Genomic DNA, 14957 nt, shown 5'->3' on the forward strand with positions numbered 1-14957 from the left:
ATATATGCTGGTAAGTGCCTAGCCTAACCTCGGCGAAGTAGTGACGAGGCTAGGACCAGACTACCAAATAAACCTGTGCAATATAGCGTACAAAAATAATAGGAAGCAGATAACAATAATGGCAACAATGATCAACCAGTGATATAAATAGCAGGCAACAAGAACACCATAAATGTTTCTCAACAAATAATAGATATAAGTGCAATCAATTAGTCAAGTCCTTCAAATATAAATCTTTCACCTATAAATCCTTCAAGTAATAATCTCTAAGATAATATGCTTTTTAATGAATATATTTCTAATATATTTCCTTTAAATAAATATCTTTCAAATAAGCATCTTTCGAATATAATTCTTTCGAGTAAAGGTCACCTTGTGACGCCTCATTTCATAATCATACATAATATAGGTCTCAGCCCACTTTCATATTTTCATGGCACCTCGTGCCCATATTTGTATCACAACCGCACGGACAACTCACGTGCCATTAAATAAAACCATAATATTTTTTCCGGCACCTTGTGCCCACATATTTCTGTCTCACATTGCACAATAATATTCTCATGTTACTCAGTTCATAGGTTCTATAACCCAATACAATTAAGAATGTTCAAGGAGCCTCATTCACTTAACATAAAGTAGAGTACAACTTCCAACCCAATTAGGAAATCAACAAGAAAAGATGAAGTTATTTTTAGAAATCATTTGATAAAGAAAATACCCTTTTCAATTAAAGTACAATATCGAATGAGTCATTACCTTTAATACGAGAAATCAATAAATCAAAACATAGTAGAAATTCCTTTTTAAGTAAAGTACAATCTCAAACGGTTTAAGGAAAATTTAGTTGAGAAATCAATTGAGTTAAAAATGTAACAATTGTTGAAATTTGGAGTATTGAACATATAAAAAATAATAAGGCGGGGTATTGTAAACACTATGGATTCCAACATAAAGGATCACAACAGTAAAGGGATCTAAACAGTTAATACACTTGAATTGTTAATAACAAGTAAAGATGGGAGGGGAAAAACATGCTTCGGGGAATAAAAGGTAAAAACAGGATATCAAGAGAATTATAAATGAATCAAAATCCAACCACTAACAAGAATAAGGAAAACAAAGGCAGATTTCACTTTCTTTTCACATCTAGTTGCAGGCGTGCAACCCGATCCCATTTCCTGTATCTCGTGGAAGGCGTGCCACCCACTCCCATTTCATGTATCTCGTGGTAGGCGTACCACCCTCTCTTATTTCATTATATCTTGTGGTAGGCGTACAACCCGCTCCCATTTTATTATATCCTGTGGTAGGCGTACCACCCGCTCCCATTTCATTATATCTTATGGTAGGCGTACTACCCGCTCCCAGTTACAAGCTAACAATAATCACAAAGAATCCCGGCACGGGAACAAGAGCAATATAACTTCCCGGCAAGGGAACAATGATATTTCAACAACATCCCGGCAAGGGAACAATAATATCAAACAAACATCCCGGCAAGGGAACAATACTATCAAAATAAACATCCTGGCAAGGGATCATTAATATCAAACAAACATCCCGACAAGGGAACAATGGTGATAAAAACATATGAAGCGCAATAAACCACAACGGAGTCATAACAATTATAATACAAGACTCACGAGCATGCTTGACACCAACGTATAGATACTCATCACGATACCTATACGTCGTACTCCACAATTAACATGTAGCAAATAAGACACAACTCCTAATCCCTCAAGCTAAGGTTATACTAAACACTTACCTCGCTTTGCAACCAATTCAAAATTCCAACAAGCCTTTGCCTCGCGAATTCATGCCCGAAATTCTCAAATCTAGTCATAAACAATTCGATTCAGTTAATAAAAATTATAGGAATTAATTCCATATGAAATTCTACATTTTCCATTAAAAATCTGAAATTGCACTAAAAATTTGCCCGTGGGGCCCACGTCTCGGAATCCGACGAAACTTACAAAATCCGACAACCCATTTAGCCACGAGTCCAGCCATACCAAAATTACTAAATTCCGATATCGGATTGGCTTTCAAATCTTAAATTTTTATTTTTAGAAAATTTGGCTAAAAATCTGATTTTTCTTCCATAAATTCATGGATTCATGATATAAATGCGTCATAATCATGAAATATAATCAATATAGGATAAGGAACACTTACCCCAATGTTTTCACGTGAAAATCGCCCAAGAACCGAGCTCCAAAAATTCCAAAACGAAATGGCAAAGTGACTGATTTTTGTGATTAAATGTTTCTGCCCATCCATCACTAAAAGCCATTTTCGTCACTAAAAATCGTCACTAAAAGTCTACTAGAAACAGCTTTACTAACCCTTATTCAGTTGATCATAACTTTCTGTACAAATATCAAAATGCTGAACGGTTTAATATTCGGAAAACTAGAATACAAGGGCTACAACTTTTATGTTTTGCACATTTTTAGGTTACTTATAGATTTCGAGATATAAGCTTCCAAAGTAGCCTCCTCGCATCAAATATTTCTGGAAAATTTCAAAGTAGCTTTACCAACCCTTATTCAATCGATCATAACTTTCTGTAAAATATCAAAATAATTAATGGTTTAGCTTTCTGGAAACTAGGATGCAAGGGCTACAACTTTCATGTTTTGTAAATTTACAGATTCCTTATGTATTTTGCGATATAAACTTCCGAAATAGGCTCCACGATTGCACAGTTGCTGTCCAAGACAGCTTCTGCAGCAGAAAATTCCAGCAACCCTTTTTGTCCGATTTCCATTCCGTTAACCTTCCGAAATCCACCCGAGGCTCTCGAAACCTTAACCAATTATACGAACATGTCCCAAAATACAATACAAACTTAATCAAGGCTTCAAACCACGTCAAACAACACCAAAATTACGAATCACGCATCGAATTAAATTATGAGTTTTCAAATCTTCCAACTTCTATATTTTTGCGCCGAAACATATCAAATTAATCCGGAATGACTTTAAATTTTGCACACAAGTCATAAATAACATAATGGAGCTGTTTCAATTTTCAGAATCGGATTCCGACCCCGATATAAAAAGTCAACTCTCGGTCAAACTTTTCCAAAAATCTTCTATTTTCCAACTTTCGCCAAAATGCGCCGAATTGTCCTACGGACTTCCAAATCCAAATTCGAACATGCTCCTAAGTCCAAAATCACCATACGAAACTATTGGAATCATCAAAATTCCATTCCGGGGTCGTTTGCTCAAAAGTCAAATCTCCGGTCAAACTTACGAAATCTTTAGCCTTAGATTTCTAGATTCCGTTAAATGGCGATAATTTGATCTAGGGACCTCCGAATTCGATTTTGGGCATATGACCAAGTCCTAAATTACGATACAGAACTACCGGAATGGTCAAAACTTGGATCCGGGTTCGTTTGCTCAAAATGTTGACCGAAGTCAACTCAGTTGAGTTTTAAAGCTCTAATTAATAATTTATTCCATTTTTCATACAAAAACTTTCCGAAAAATTATATGAATTGCGCACGCAAGTCGAGAAATTATTGATAGCGCTTTTCAAGTCTTAAAATACCGAGATGATTATTTAATTTACAGATGACATTTTGGGTCATCACACCTTTTTTGTTAAACTAATTAAATAAGAAGATAGAGGGTAAATCCTAGTTAAAAATAATTAATTCTAGATCTGAGATGAAAGATATGAATAGAAAAATATAGCTGAGTATAAATGCTGGCTGTGATTATGGCCAAAATTAATAAAATGAAGAAAGATGCATTAAGTAACATTATATGACAATAAATGTAAATAAAAGAAAAGAGTCACCCAATCTTGAGTGAGGCGGATCCTCATTCATTTGATAAAGATGAATGATAGACAAATACAAGAACCTTAGGACCTTTTTTGGGTCTGATGGATGTATGGGATCACAGTTCCTCTAATCTTTAGAGAGATGTCTTTTTTCTCTTTTCTAGAGAGAGGGAAAGAAAGAGTCCCCTTTTTGGGAAGTCCTCTCTTCCTATTTATAAAAGGATATCCCTAGAAAACCCTAAAAAAGTACAATTAGAGGGAATATCCAGTAGAATATTCCCTTTGAGGATTCCAAAGCAAACTAGCTGTTACATTTATCATCACTGCCCGACCTCGGCCTTATTGATTACTGCCCGACCTCGGCCTTATTGATTACTGTCCGACCTCGGCCTTATTGATTACTGCCCAACCTCGGCCATATTGATCTCTGCCCGACCTCGGCCTTATTGATCTCTGCCTGACCTCGGCCATATTGATCTCTGCCCGACCTCGACCTTATTGATATTTGCCCGACCTCGGCCTTATTGATCTCTGTCCGACCTCGGCCATATTGATCTCTGCCCGACCTCGACCTTATTGATCACTGTCCGACGTTGGTCAATTATCTCCGCATGTCGAATTTCTCTGATCTGCTTTTGACCCATACAATGTGGTGTGTCGATAAATTGATGGAATAAGAAGAAGGGTTGTGATAATCACCACTTTTATCGAATTTGCTAATGTGAATCATAGAAATATTTAAATTATCAAAATAAATGCCATCAAAATTACATATTCTGGTAAATAATTTTAATTCTAAAGATAATCACCAATCCAACAATTTGTCCAACAACGAATTCAAACAAGAATCATATAGACAAACAATACTAATACTTCATTTGTTTCATTTTAGATGACACATTGCGCTTATCAAAAGTCAATTTGACTAAATTTCGAAACTAATTGAATTTGTTCAACTCAGTATTTTAAAATTAAAATTTAGATATTCAATAATTATACGAAAAGTATTATAAGTTGCAATTTTTCTCACGTCAATATGATTAAAAAATATATTTTAAAATATTGATCAAATTCATACAGTTTGACTCTCGATAAACAAAATGTGTCATCTAAATTAAAATGGAGGAAGTTCTAAAAATAAATATTTTCTAGTCAAGGGGATGCTATTTAATCCTGCATTTTCCCTCTATGCTAGATATCCTTATATTAACTTAATCCTGTATTTTCCCTCTATCCTTATATTGTTGAGTTCCAAAATCAATGTATGGTCTCGGACAATTCTCACCTAATGAACTAGCTTTTTTTACATAGTATAAGGATGATATTGTCTCTTTTCGTCTTCTTGAGCTGTGGATCTTTTGGAAACATCTTTCTACTCCCTCGGGTAGGAGTAAGGTCTGCGTATACACTACCCTCCCCAGATCCCACTAGTGGGATTTTACTGAGTCGTTGTTGTTGTTGTATAAGGATGTACTAGCTCCTCTATACGCTTGTCAATTATTACCAAAAAATTTAAAATGATAAATTTTTTATTTGCAGGCAGTCACCTAATATCTAAATTTAATATAATTAGATATTCTTTTAAATTATTTGTTTGATGAAGCTTTTTTCTCATCTTCAGAAATGACAAGACAAAATAATTGCTTACCAGTACTATTTTCAGAAATGTGAGAGCCACCATTAAATATTTACTGTTTCTAATCAACTTCCTATAAAGTGGCTGTTAGTTTTGAATAGATCCCATTCTTATCTTCTTTATATCCCTTCTTTCTAGTCTTTATATACCTTAGAATGCAATATGGCTTATATACATTCAATATACAAAATGGTTGTTTCAAACACACAACAAATTCAGGAAAATTTCCCACAAAACTATGATAAAAACAGTGAACTTAAAGCCTTTGATGACACAAAAGCCGGTGTCAAAGGCCTCGTTGATGCTGGAATTACTGAAGTACCTCGGATATTCATCCATCCAGAGGGTTCGGGGAAGTCCCCGAGCCTCGAGGAAAAACATTTTATTTTTCCATTGATAGACCTTGAAAACATGAACAATGATCTTGTCAAGCACAAAGAGATGGTTAAACAAATTGGAGATGCATCAGAGACATGGGGTTTCTTTCAAGTGATCAATCATGGTATTCCAGTGTCCGTCCTGGACGAAATGTTGCGAGGAGCACGTCGTTTTTTTGAGCAAGATATTGAAATTAAAAAGCAATATTACCATAGAGATTATACACAGAGGGTGGTTTATAATAGCAATTTTGATCTGTATAGTCCTAAAGCTATATCAGTAAATTGGAGTGACTCACTTTATTCCACAATGGGTCCTGATCCTCTTAACCCTGAGGAATTGCCTGAGGCATGCAGGTATACATTTTTTGTCTGAAGGGAAATTACTAGTTATGTCAGTCCATAATTAGCCAATTCATAAAGTATTATAGTATTAGCCAATTAGCTATTTGTAGCCAAAAAATGTTAACTTTTTACTTTCTTTTGAGTGAGTATTGTTGGATAGATTGAATACATATTAAGGAGTTTAAATCTCAGTTTTGGGATAATTTAGTAGAGTTTTGTAATGGTTTGAATTAAAAATTCGAAGTAGAAATTGAACATGAAAAAAAAGATAATGTGTATCACATATGTATCAAATGTATATCATATGTATATCCATATATATCAGTGTGTGTGTTACATGCGTGACACATGATTGATACATGTTGCAGATGAATTTTGAAACTTGATTTTGACTACGAATTTTGATACCAAATTATTCCAAATAACCTCCAATCTTCCTCAAATTTTGTATATTGACTTATCTATATGTTTTCCAAAAAAATTCAACCATACCCATTAAAAAAAGGTCCCTTTTTGTTTAGATTTTGAAATATATATTATATTTTGTCACCTTATTTGCTACCTAATCCATGAAATTTCCCTTTCGTATAGCATCTAAGTTGGTGATCATGCTTAAAAATATGGAAGAAGATATTTGCGTGTGATTCTTGGAGAGAAAGAATTCTTATTTATTTGGGTTTTTAATGTTATATGTGCTTGACCAGTTTTGATAAGTCTATGATTAATGACTGGAGATTGGTAAGTTATGACTTATTTGAGACATTTCCGTAAGATTCTCCTTTCTGAAAGAATTTATGTTATATATATTGATAATCTAAAAATCAATATAATTTAACCTGTTATGGTAGGTTACTTGTCATTTGTTATAGGTTACCACTTAATGCTACTCAATAAATTAAGTTACCCTTAATTACCAGGTTTTAAATGGCATGATTATTTAAATATATTTTCATCATCATTATATAAAGCTTAAACTCTTGAAAACTACTCAATCGGTCCAATTTATATGAGACTTTTTCTATTTTGGGACGTTTCAAAATGTTTGACACCATTCCATATCTGAACAAATTTCACAACCTTCGGAAACTCCAACTCATTACACTAACTTTAACTCTGATATGTTTTTTTTTTATATCCACCTATTTTTTCTATCAATGCTTTAGTATTTTTCATTCACTATCACTATCTTCAACTTTGTGTCTAGTCAAATACCGTCATGAACATTACATTAGGGCAGCTCAGCTCATAAGAGTCTATTGTATGCAGCCCTACCTTGCATTTCTGCAAAAGCCTATTTCACGGCTCGAACCAGTAACCTCGTGGTCACATGATAGCAACTTTACCAGTTACGTCAAGACTTCCCTCATGTCATGAACATCATATAGTGATCCTAATTAGAAATGATGCATTCATCTTTTGGTGTTAAGTGAATGCTTAAAAATTGTCAGCTACTTTCAACATCTAAATGTTAACTTTTACTTGCATTTTTGAAGGGAAATAACAATGGAGTACTCACATCATGTAGAGAAAATGGGGTGCACTTTGCTTTGAGTTAATGTCAGAGTCTCTTGGTCTAAAACCAAGCCATCTCAACGAAATGGAATGTTCTGAGGGTCTTAGCATTTTGTGCAATTACTACCCAGCATGTCCACAGCCAGAACTAGTTATAGGCCTCAGCAAACATACAGACAATGACTTCTTCACTGTCCTTTTGCAAGACGATCTCGGCGGCCTCCAAGTTCTTCACCAGAATCAATGGGTTGATGTTCCTCCTACACCTGGAGCTTTAGTGATCAATATTGGCGACGTTCTCCACGCAAGTCTTTTTATTCTTACTTCTTAACATAAGAGAATTCAGATCTAGAGCCCGCGTGGTTCAAATTGAGTATGATCGTATCATACGTATACATTAAGCTTTTTTGCATATGTATGCATAATCGAGAAGATGAACATAGCTGAAATGAGTTTGTGATGGATATGCGGGCACACTAGGTTGGATAAGATTAAGAATGAGGATATTCGGGAGAAAGTGAGCGTGGCCCTATGGAGGATAAAATGCGTGAAGCGGGGCTTAGATGGTTCAGGCATGGGAGAAGGAGAAGCCTAGATGCTCCAATGAGGAGGTGTGAACGGTTGGTTCTGACAGGTAGGAGAAGAGGTAGAGGGCGACCAAAGAAGTGTTGGAGAGAGCTGATCAGGACATGACGCGACTTCAGCTTACCGAGGACATGACTCTTGACAGGAGGATATCAGGGTCGGAGATTAGGGTAAAAGGGTAATAGGTCGTAGTGTGTTTTTCTGATCTGTTCCAGGTTTATTGGGGCTATCTGACTAGTACATTGTCTTTGATTCTTAGAGTGCTAGTTTTAGGGTTGTTTTAGTACTATCTTTCGCTTCGATTTTCTAGTACCATGTCGTGTCACTGCTTGTTGCTATTGCTTTTGCTATTGTTACTACTTTCTTCCATTTGTTTTTCTCCGGTTCCTACATTGCCGGTATTATTTTCTTGGCCTTGTTATTATTTACCTGTTCCTATTCTTCCTCTTTGTCTTTTGGAAACAACTTCTTTGTTCCCTCCCAGGGTAGGAGTAAGGTATGAGTACTAATTATTACCATCCGCAGACCCAACACATGGGATCCCACTGAGTTGTTGATGTTGTTATACATAGTTAGAGTAGAAAAATGATGGGATCATTTGAGCCCGCCAATGACACCCTGGATCGTCCGCTGCTTCTTAACATTCTGTTTTCCATAAAAGTCTATTTAATCAACTAAAATTTTGTTTAACTTTTGGTTTTCAGCTCATATCAAATGACAAGTACAAAAGTGTAGAGCATAGAGCATTGTCAAAAAAAGTTGGTCCAAGAATATCTATAGCAAGCTTCTTCAGTTCAGGGCCATTGCCATCTTCCAGATTGTAGGGGCCAATTGAGGAGCTGTTATCAGAAGAGAATCCTCCAAAGTATCGCGCAACTACATTGAAGGAATTCTATGACTATTTCAGCCAGGAAGGGCTTGATGGGACTTCCAATCTGTCTCATCTCAGAATCTAAACTTGGCTATGGAGTTGAAAATTTAGGGGTCCTTTGGTTCACATTATAGTTATGCGGGGATTGTAATGCTAGAATGATTTTTACAATGAATAATAAAAAATGATTGTGTTGCGATGAATAATAAAATGAAATTGTTATGCAGTGAATCATATCATATCTATCTATACTATATTAAAAGCACGAAGGCCTTTAGCAAAATATCGTTCGCCTTTTTTACCCTTTAAAATTAATTTTACATTGGATAAAATTATTATTTACTTATTTTTTCTAATTTATAGTACTTTGAAATATACTAAAATTTTGATTATTAAATGCTTCCTTATTTAAACTATGTTAAAAGGCCTAAAATTTAAAATTTCAAAATCAAATAAGATCTTACCAAAAATCGACAACCTAATCGTAAGGACTTTGAGCCAAATATTAGGAGTATCTGACTTTCCATTTAATTGATGTTCGCTTTTTGTGTATGTATGTGACTTTCTTTTTAATTTTTTTTGGTAAGTTGTTTCTTTTTTTGGTTTCAAGAATATTATTTTGTTGGTCAAGATGACTCATTAATGCATTATTTTATATTTTATGGTTTATCCATTCTCATTTGAGTCATGTACCCGAGGCTTCTTCTTATTTTAGTTGTCTACTAGTATACATACTCGTGCGATGCGCGAAAAATATTTATTATTTTTCATATTAAATTCTACCTGCAACAAATAATAGTCTAAATAATTAGCATCGGGAAAACACTTTGGTAAGTTATACGGATCACAACTCATGAGGAAGAAGTTTTTTTCCCTAAGAACTGAAAAGAAAAATTCAAAAGAAGAAAGATATAAAACTTTATTTCTGTTTGGTAGTGAAACTTGTAGGAGACCAACAACTTATTCTAATAGATTGAACAAACGATACACCAAAACAAAAACAAAAGAACGGAGTTGTCTCATACCATTCTTTCGCAGTGGCAGGCCATGTAAGGTTATCACAAACTGCATGGCTTGACAAACAAATATTACTTGTGCTATTTGCTAGTACAAAACTATAAAAACATAGAATTTGTTTTCTAATCATAAAAAAATTTTCGAATACTGAAGTAGTTTGAAGAGATCGCAAGTTTATTTACATAAATTACTCAGAGTAGACAAAAAAAGGAACATAAATTATTCTACGTAGGCTTATGTTGAATGGATCTTAATCACAATATTATTTTACCATATATGTCATTTGATTATCAATCAATTATTCACTTCCATGTATTAAACGTGAAACTTAAAATATGAATTAATTTCCATATTAATATTTTTCTTCAAAGTGTAAACAAACAAAAGTAATAAATGAAGTAAATACGCTGATTTAATTACCTTTAGATCTAAGGCACGCGTAATCTTAATTTTCTTATGTAGCAATACTTATTATAATTTTTAAATTTCAATACGAATATACTAAAATGTTACCTTTGAAATCAAATAATTTACTAAAATGTTATACATGTACCACCAGATTATCTCAATCAAAATTTAGACTCATATATCTATATATTTTCACATAATAAGTTTTGAACGATATTTACTGTCCCAATAGAATTTAACTATTCTATCTTTTAATTTTAATTTAAACAATAATAATTGGTTAAGAAATAATTATTTTTAAAAAAGATATTATTGAGTTTGAATGACATTAATTACGCTATTGATAAGCTTTAAAAGCCTACTGAGTGCTAAATATGAATAAATATAATTAGCTTTTAAATCAAAATTTAAAATTTATTATCCTATTAAAAAATTAATATATCAATTATGAAATATGGTAAAAACCATGAATATTGTTTGACATATAATATTATCTTTTATATGGTAATATACTTGAATTGCAATATTCTAATTTCCATATAAGGAATAATATTATATGAATATTCTTTGTCATATAATGTTATTATTTATGATAATTTTAGACCTATATATCCATATATAGTTATGTATAAATTTCAAGTGATATTTACCTTTCCATTCTAATTTAAACAAATGGTTAAGGTATATATATATATATATATATAAAATAGAGAGATAGAGATAGAGAGAGAGATTTTTAGTTTATGTATAAATTTTGAATGATAATTATGTTCCCATTCGAATTCAAATTTAAATGGGATATTTGATTAAGAAACGGTTCTTTTAAAAAAAAAGATATCATTGACTTTGAATTGCCCTATAATTAAGGTATTGTTAAGATTTAAAATCGAGCTAAATATGGATATATACAATTAGCTTTTCAATTGCCCTGTAATTATGGTATTGGTAAGGTTCATTTTTGTTAAGAAATTAATATATCAACTAAAGAATTTGATAAAAATTATCAACTATTATTTATAATAAATATCAATAATCATTCCCTTTGAATGTGAGATTTTTGTTTATCTCTCGAATCAAATCTACCACCAAAATAGTGAGTACATATTAACTTTAAATAATGCTAATTAATATCTTTTTAAAACTAATATATATTAACTTTACATAATGTTAAGCCAAGTGACTTTTTAAAATATTTTTTGTATTTTATGTAAAAAAATGTGCTACTTGAAATTTTTTTAATTTTCAAAGTCATCAATCCTTAATATCTTAAATAAATTTATTTACTTTATTTATATTTTAACTTGCCCAAAGTAACAAATAGTCATAATTATCCCAATCTACATCTTTCTAATATTTGTATTATTTTATTATTATGACTTTCTAATTATTTTTTCACTTTTATGTTTTTAGCTAATATAGAAGGAAAATTGATGATTGGATTTATATATGATATAGATATAAATATAGATATATAGATTAGATTTATTTTCTAGATTATGTCTTAAATGTGCCAAGTGGCATTTTCTCAATATGCCACTTGTCTTAACCTCATGCTTCACTATCCTTCCTTTAATATAATATAGATATATCCATATATAGTTATGTATAAATTTCAAGTGATATTTACCTTTCCATTCTAATTTAAACAAATGGTTATATATATATATATATATATATATATATATATATATATAGAGAGAGAGAGAGAGAGAGAGAGATTTTGTTTATGTATAAATTTTGAATGATAATTATGTTCCCATCCGAATTCAAACTAAATGGGATATTTGATTAAGAAACGGTTCTTTTAAAAAAAAGGTATCATTGACTTTGAATTGCCCTATAGTTAAGGTATTGCTAAGATTTAAAAGCATGGTAAGAGCTAAGTATGGATATATACAATTAGCTTTTCAATTGCCCTGTAATTATGGTATTGGTAAGGTTCATTTTTGTTAAGAAATTAATATATCAATTAAAGAATCTGATAAAAATTATCAACTATTATTTATAATAAATATCAATAATCATTTCCTTTGAATGTGGAATTTTTGTTTATCTCTCCAATCAAATCCACCACCAAAATAGTGAGTACATATTAACTTTAAATAATGCTAATTAATATCTTTTTAAAACTAATATATATTAACTTTACATAATGTTAAGCCAAGTGACTTTTTTTAAATATTTTTTTAATTTTATGTAAAAAAAATGTGCTACTTGAAATTTTTTCAATTTTTAAAGTCATCAATCCTTAATATCTTACATAAATTTATTTACTTTATTTATATTTTAACTTGCCCAAAATAACAAATAGTCATAGTTATCCCAATCTACATCTTTCTAATATTTGTATTATTTCATTATTATGACTTTCTAATTAATTTTTTATTTCTATGTTTTTAGCTAATATAGAAGGAAAATTGATGATTGGATTTATATATGATATAGATATATAGATTAGATTTATTTTCTAGATTATGTCTTAAATGTGCCAAGTGGCATTTTCTCAATATGCCACTTGGCTTAACCTCATGCTTCACTATCCTCCTTTTAATATAATATAGATTTATTTTTTCACTTCTATGTTTTTAGCTAATATAGAAGGAAAATTGATGATTGGATTTATATATGATATAGATATAAATATAGATATATAGATTAGATTTATTTTCTAGATTATGTCTTAAATGTGTCAAGTGGCATTTTCTTAATATGCCACTTGGCTTAACCTCATGCTTCACTATCTTTATTTTAATATAGGAATCAGAATGGAATTTCAAGAGTTGCAGTAGCTCCGTCGTGTCATTTGGGATGTGAGTGTAAAATTTCAGGTCATTCGGACGTGGTTTGGTTGAGTTTTTGATCGAAAGCGTATTTCGAAAGAATTTTAAAAACTTAAGCTTGAATCCGATGTGATTTGGTAGATTTGATGTTGTTTGACGCGTTTTGATGATTGGAACAAGTTTAAATAAGGTATTGGGTTATGTTTGTGCTTTTGGTTGAGGTCCCAGGGGCCTCGGGATGATTTTGGGTGGTTAACGGAGAAATTGAGATGTCATTGCAGCTGCTGAAGATTTGCTACTTCTGGTATTTTTGCACCGGCGATTTGGGGACTGCAGGTGCGGCGCCACACGTGCGGGTGATCTATCGCAGAAGCGAAAAAGAGCCAGATGAGCAGAGACCGCAAAAGCGGTATGGGGACCGCATCTGCGATGTCGCAGATGCAAAAGTTGGGTCGCAGATGCGATGTAGGCTGGGTAAGTGAATTCCGCAGAAACGGAGGATTTGACCGCATATGCGGTACCGCAGAAGCGGGTTTTGGACCGCAGATGCGGAAAATCCTGGGCAGAACATATAAGTTATTTCATTTCGAGAGATTTAGCTATTTCACCATTTTTTGACTGTGGCTTGGGAGCTTCTTGGGCGATTTGAGAGGGAGATTTCAAGAGAACTTCTTTGAGGTAAGGAATTTGGACCTAAAACTCGTTCCTATGCTATTATTTCATGGATTAGGGCTAGAAATTATGGAAATCAAAGGTTAAAATTGGGAAAACTAGAGCTGGAGAACTTAGGCCTTTAATTGTGGATTTGAAGGACTATTTGGGGTCGGATTTGAGAACTTTTGATATGTATGAACTCGTAGGAAGATAAAGAACCTATTGATGTAAAAATTTCTGAATTTCGAGAAGTGGTCCCGGGGGTCGGGTTTTGGTAATTTCGGGATTTGTTCCCTTAGCATATGTTGACATACTCATTCTGATTTTGGATAGATTTGACACGCGTGGAGGCTGATTCGAGGGACAAAGGCGTCGCGAACTAGAGATTTAGCCGGTCTGAGGTGAGTAATGATTGTAAATGATGTTCTAAGGGTTTGAAACCCCGGATTGCACATCGTAGTGCTATATTAAGGTGAGGCACACACTCGATGACAAGTGTGGGGTTGTGCACTATTGGGAATTTGTGATTTGGTCTGTCCCGATTGATGATTTTACCGCGTATTTGATTGAAGACTATTTGCTATCATCATTATTTGGGCTGAATGCCATATTTGGACCTACTGCCAACTATTTGCAGCCTTCGGAGATTTTTATTGATATTTCCTCATTGTTTTGACTTTACACTTGAACTCAGTCCTGTTATTTTTTAATGTTTTCTTACTTAGCCATGTTTACTCAGTTTTAAGACTTAAATGATATTTTAAATGATGTTTGGGCTGAGAAACACTGTTTACTATTGCCCGAGGGGCTTGTGAATATTTTTGACTGAGTAAGGCCAGGGGCCTGGTTGTGAGGAAACACTGATACTAAATTGAGGCCGAGGGCCTGAGATATATGCGCCACGAGGTGGCTTGATTGATATGAGGCCAAGGGCCTAGATTTGATGCCACGAGATGGCTTGTTAT

The 14957-nt window shown here is 33.0% G+C and overlaps 1 pseudogene; it reads left to right on the forward strand.

The window, feature by feature from the left end:
* The first annotated feature begins 5558 nt into the window (after positions 1–5558).
* On the forward strand, positions 5559–8631 carry LOC104248566 (1-aminocyclopropane-1-carboxylate oxidase homolog; annotated as a pseudogene).
* The last annotated feature ends 6326 nt before the right edge of the window (positions 8632–14957 follow it).

The sequence above is a fragment of the Nicotiana sylvestris genome, chromosome 1, assembly GCF_000393655.2.
Source record: "Nicotiana sylvestris chromosome 1, ASM39365v2, whole genome shotgun sequence".
Lineage (NCBI taxonomy): Eukaryota > Viridiplantae > Streptophyta > Magnoliopsida > Solanales > Solanaceae > Nicotiana > Nicotiana sylvestris.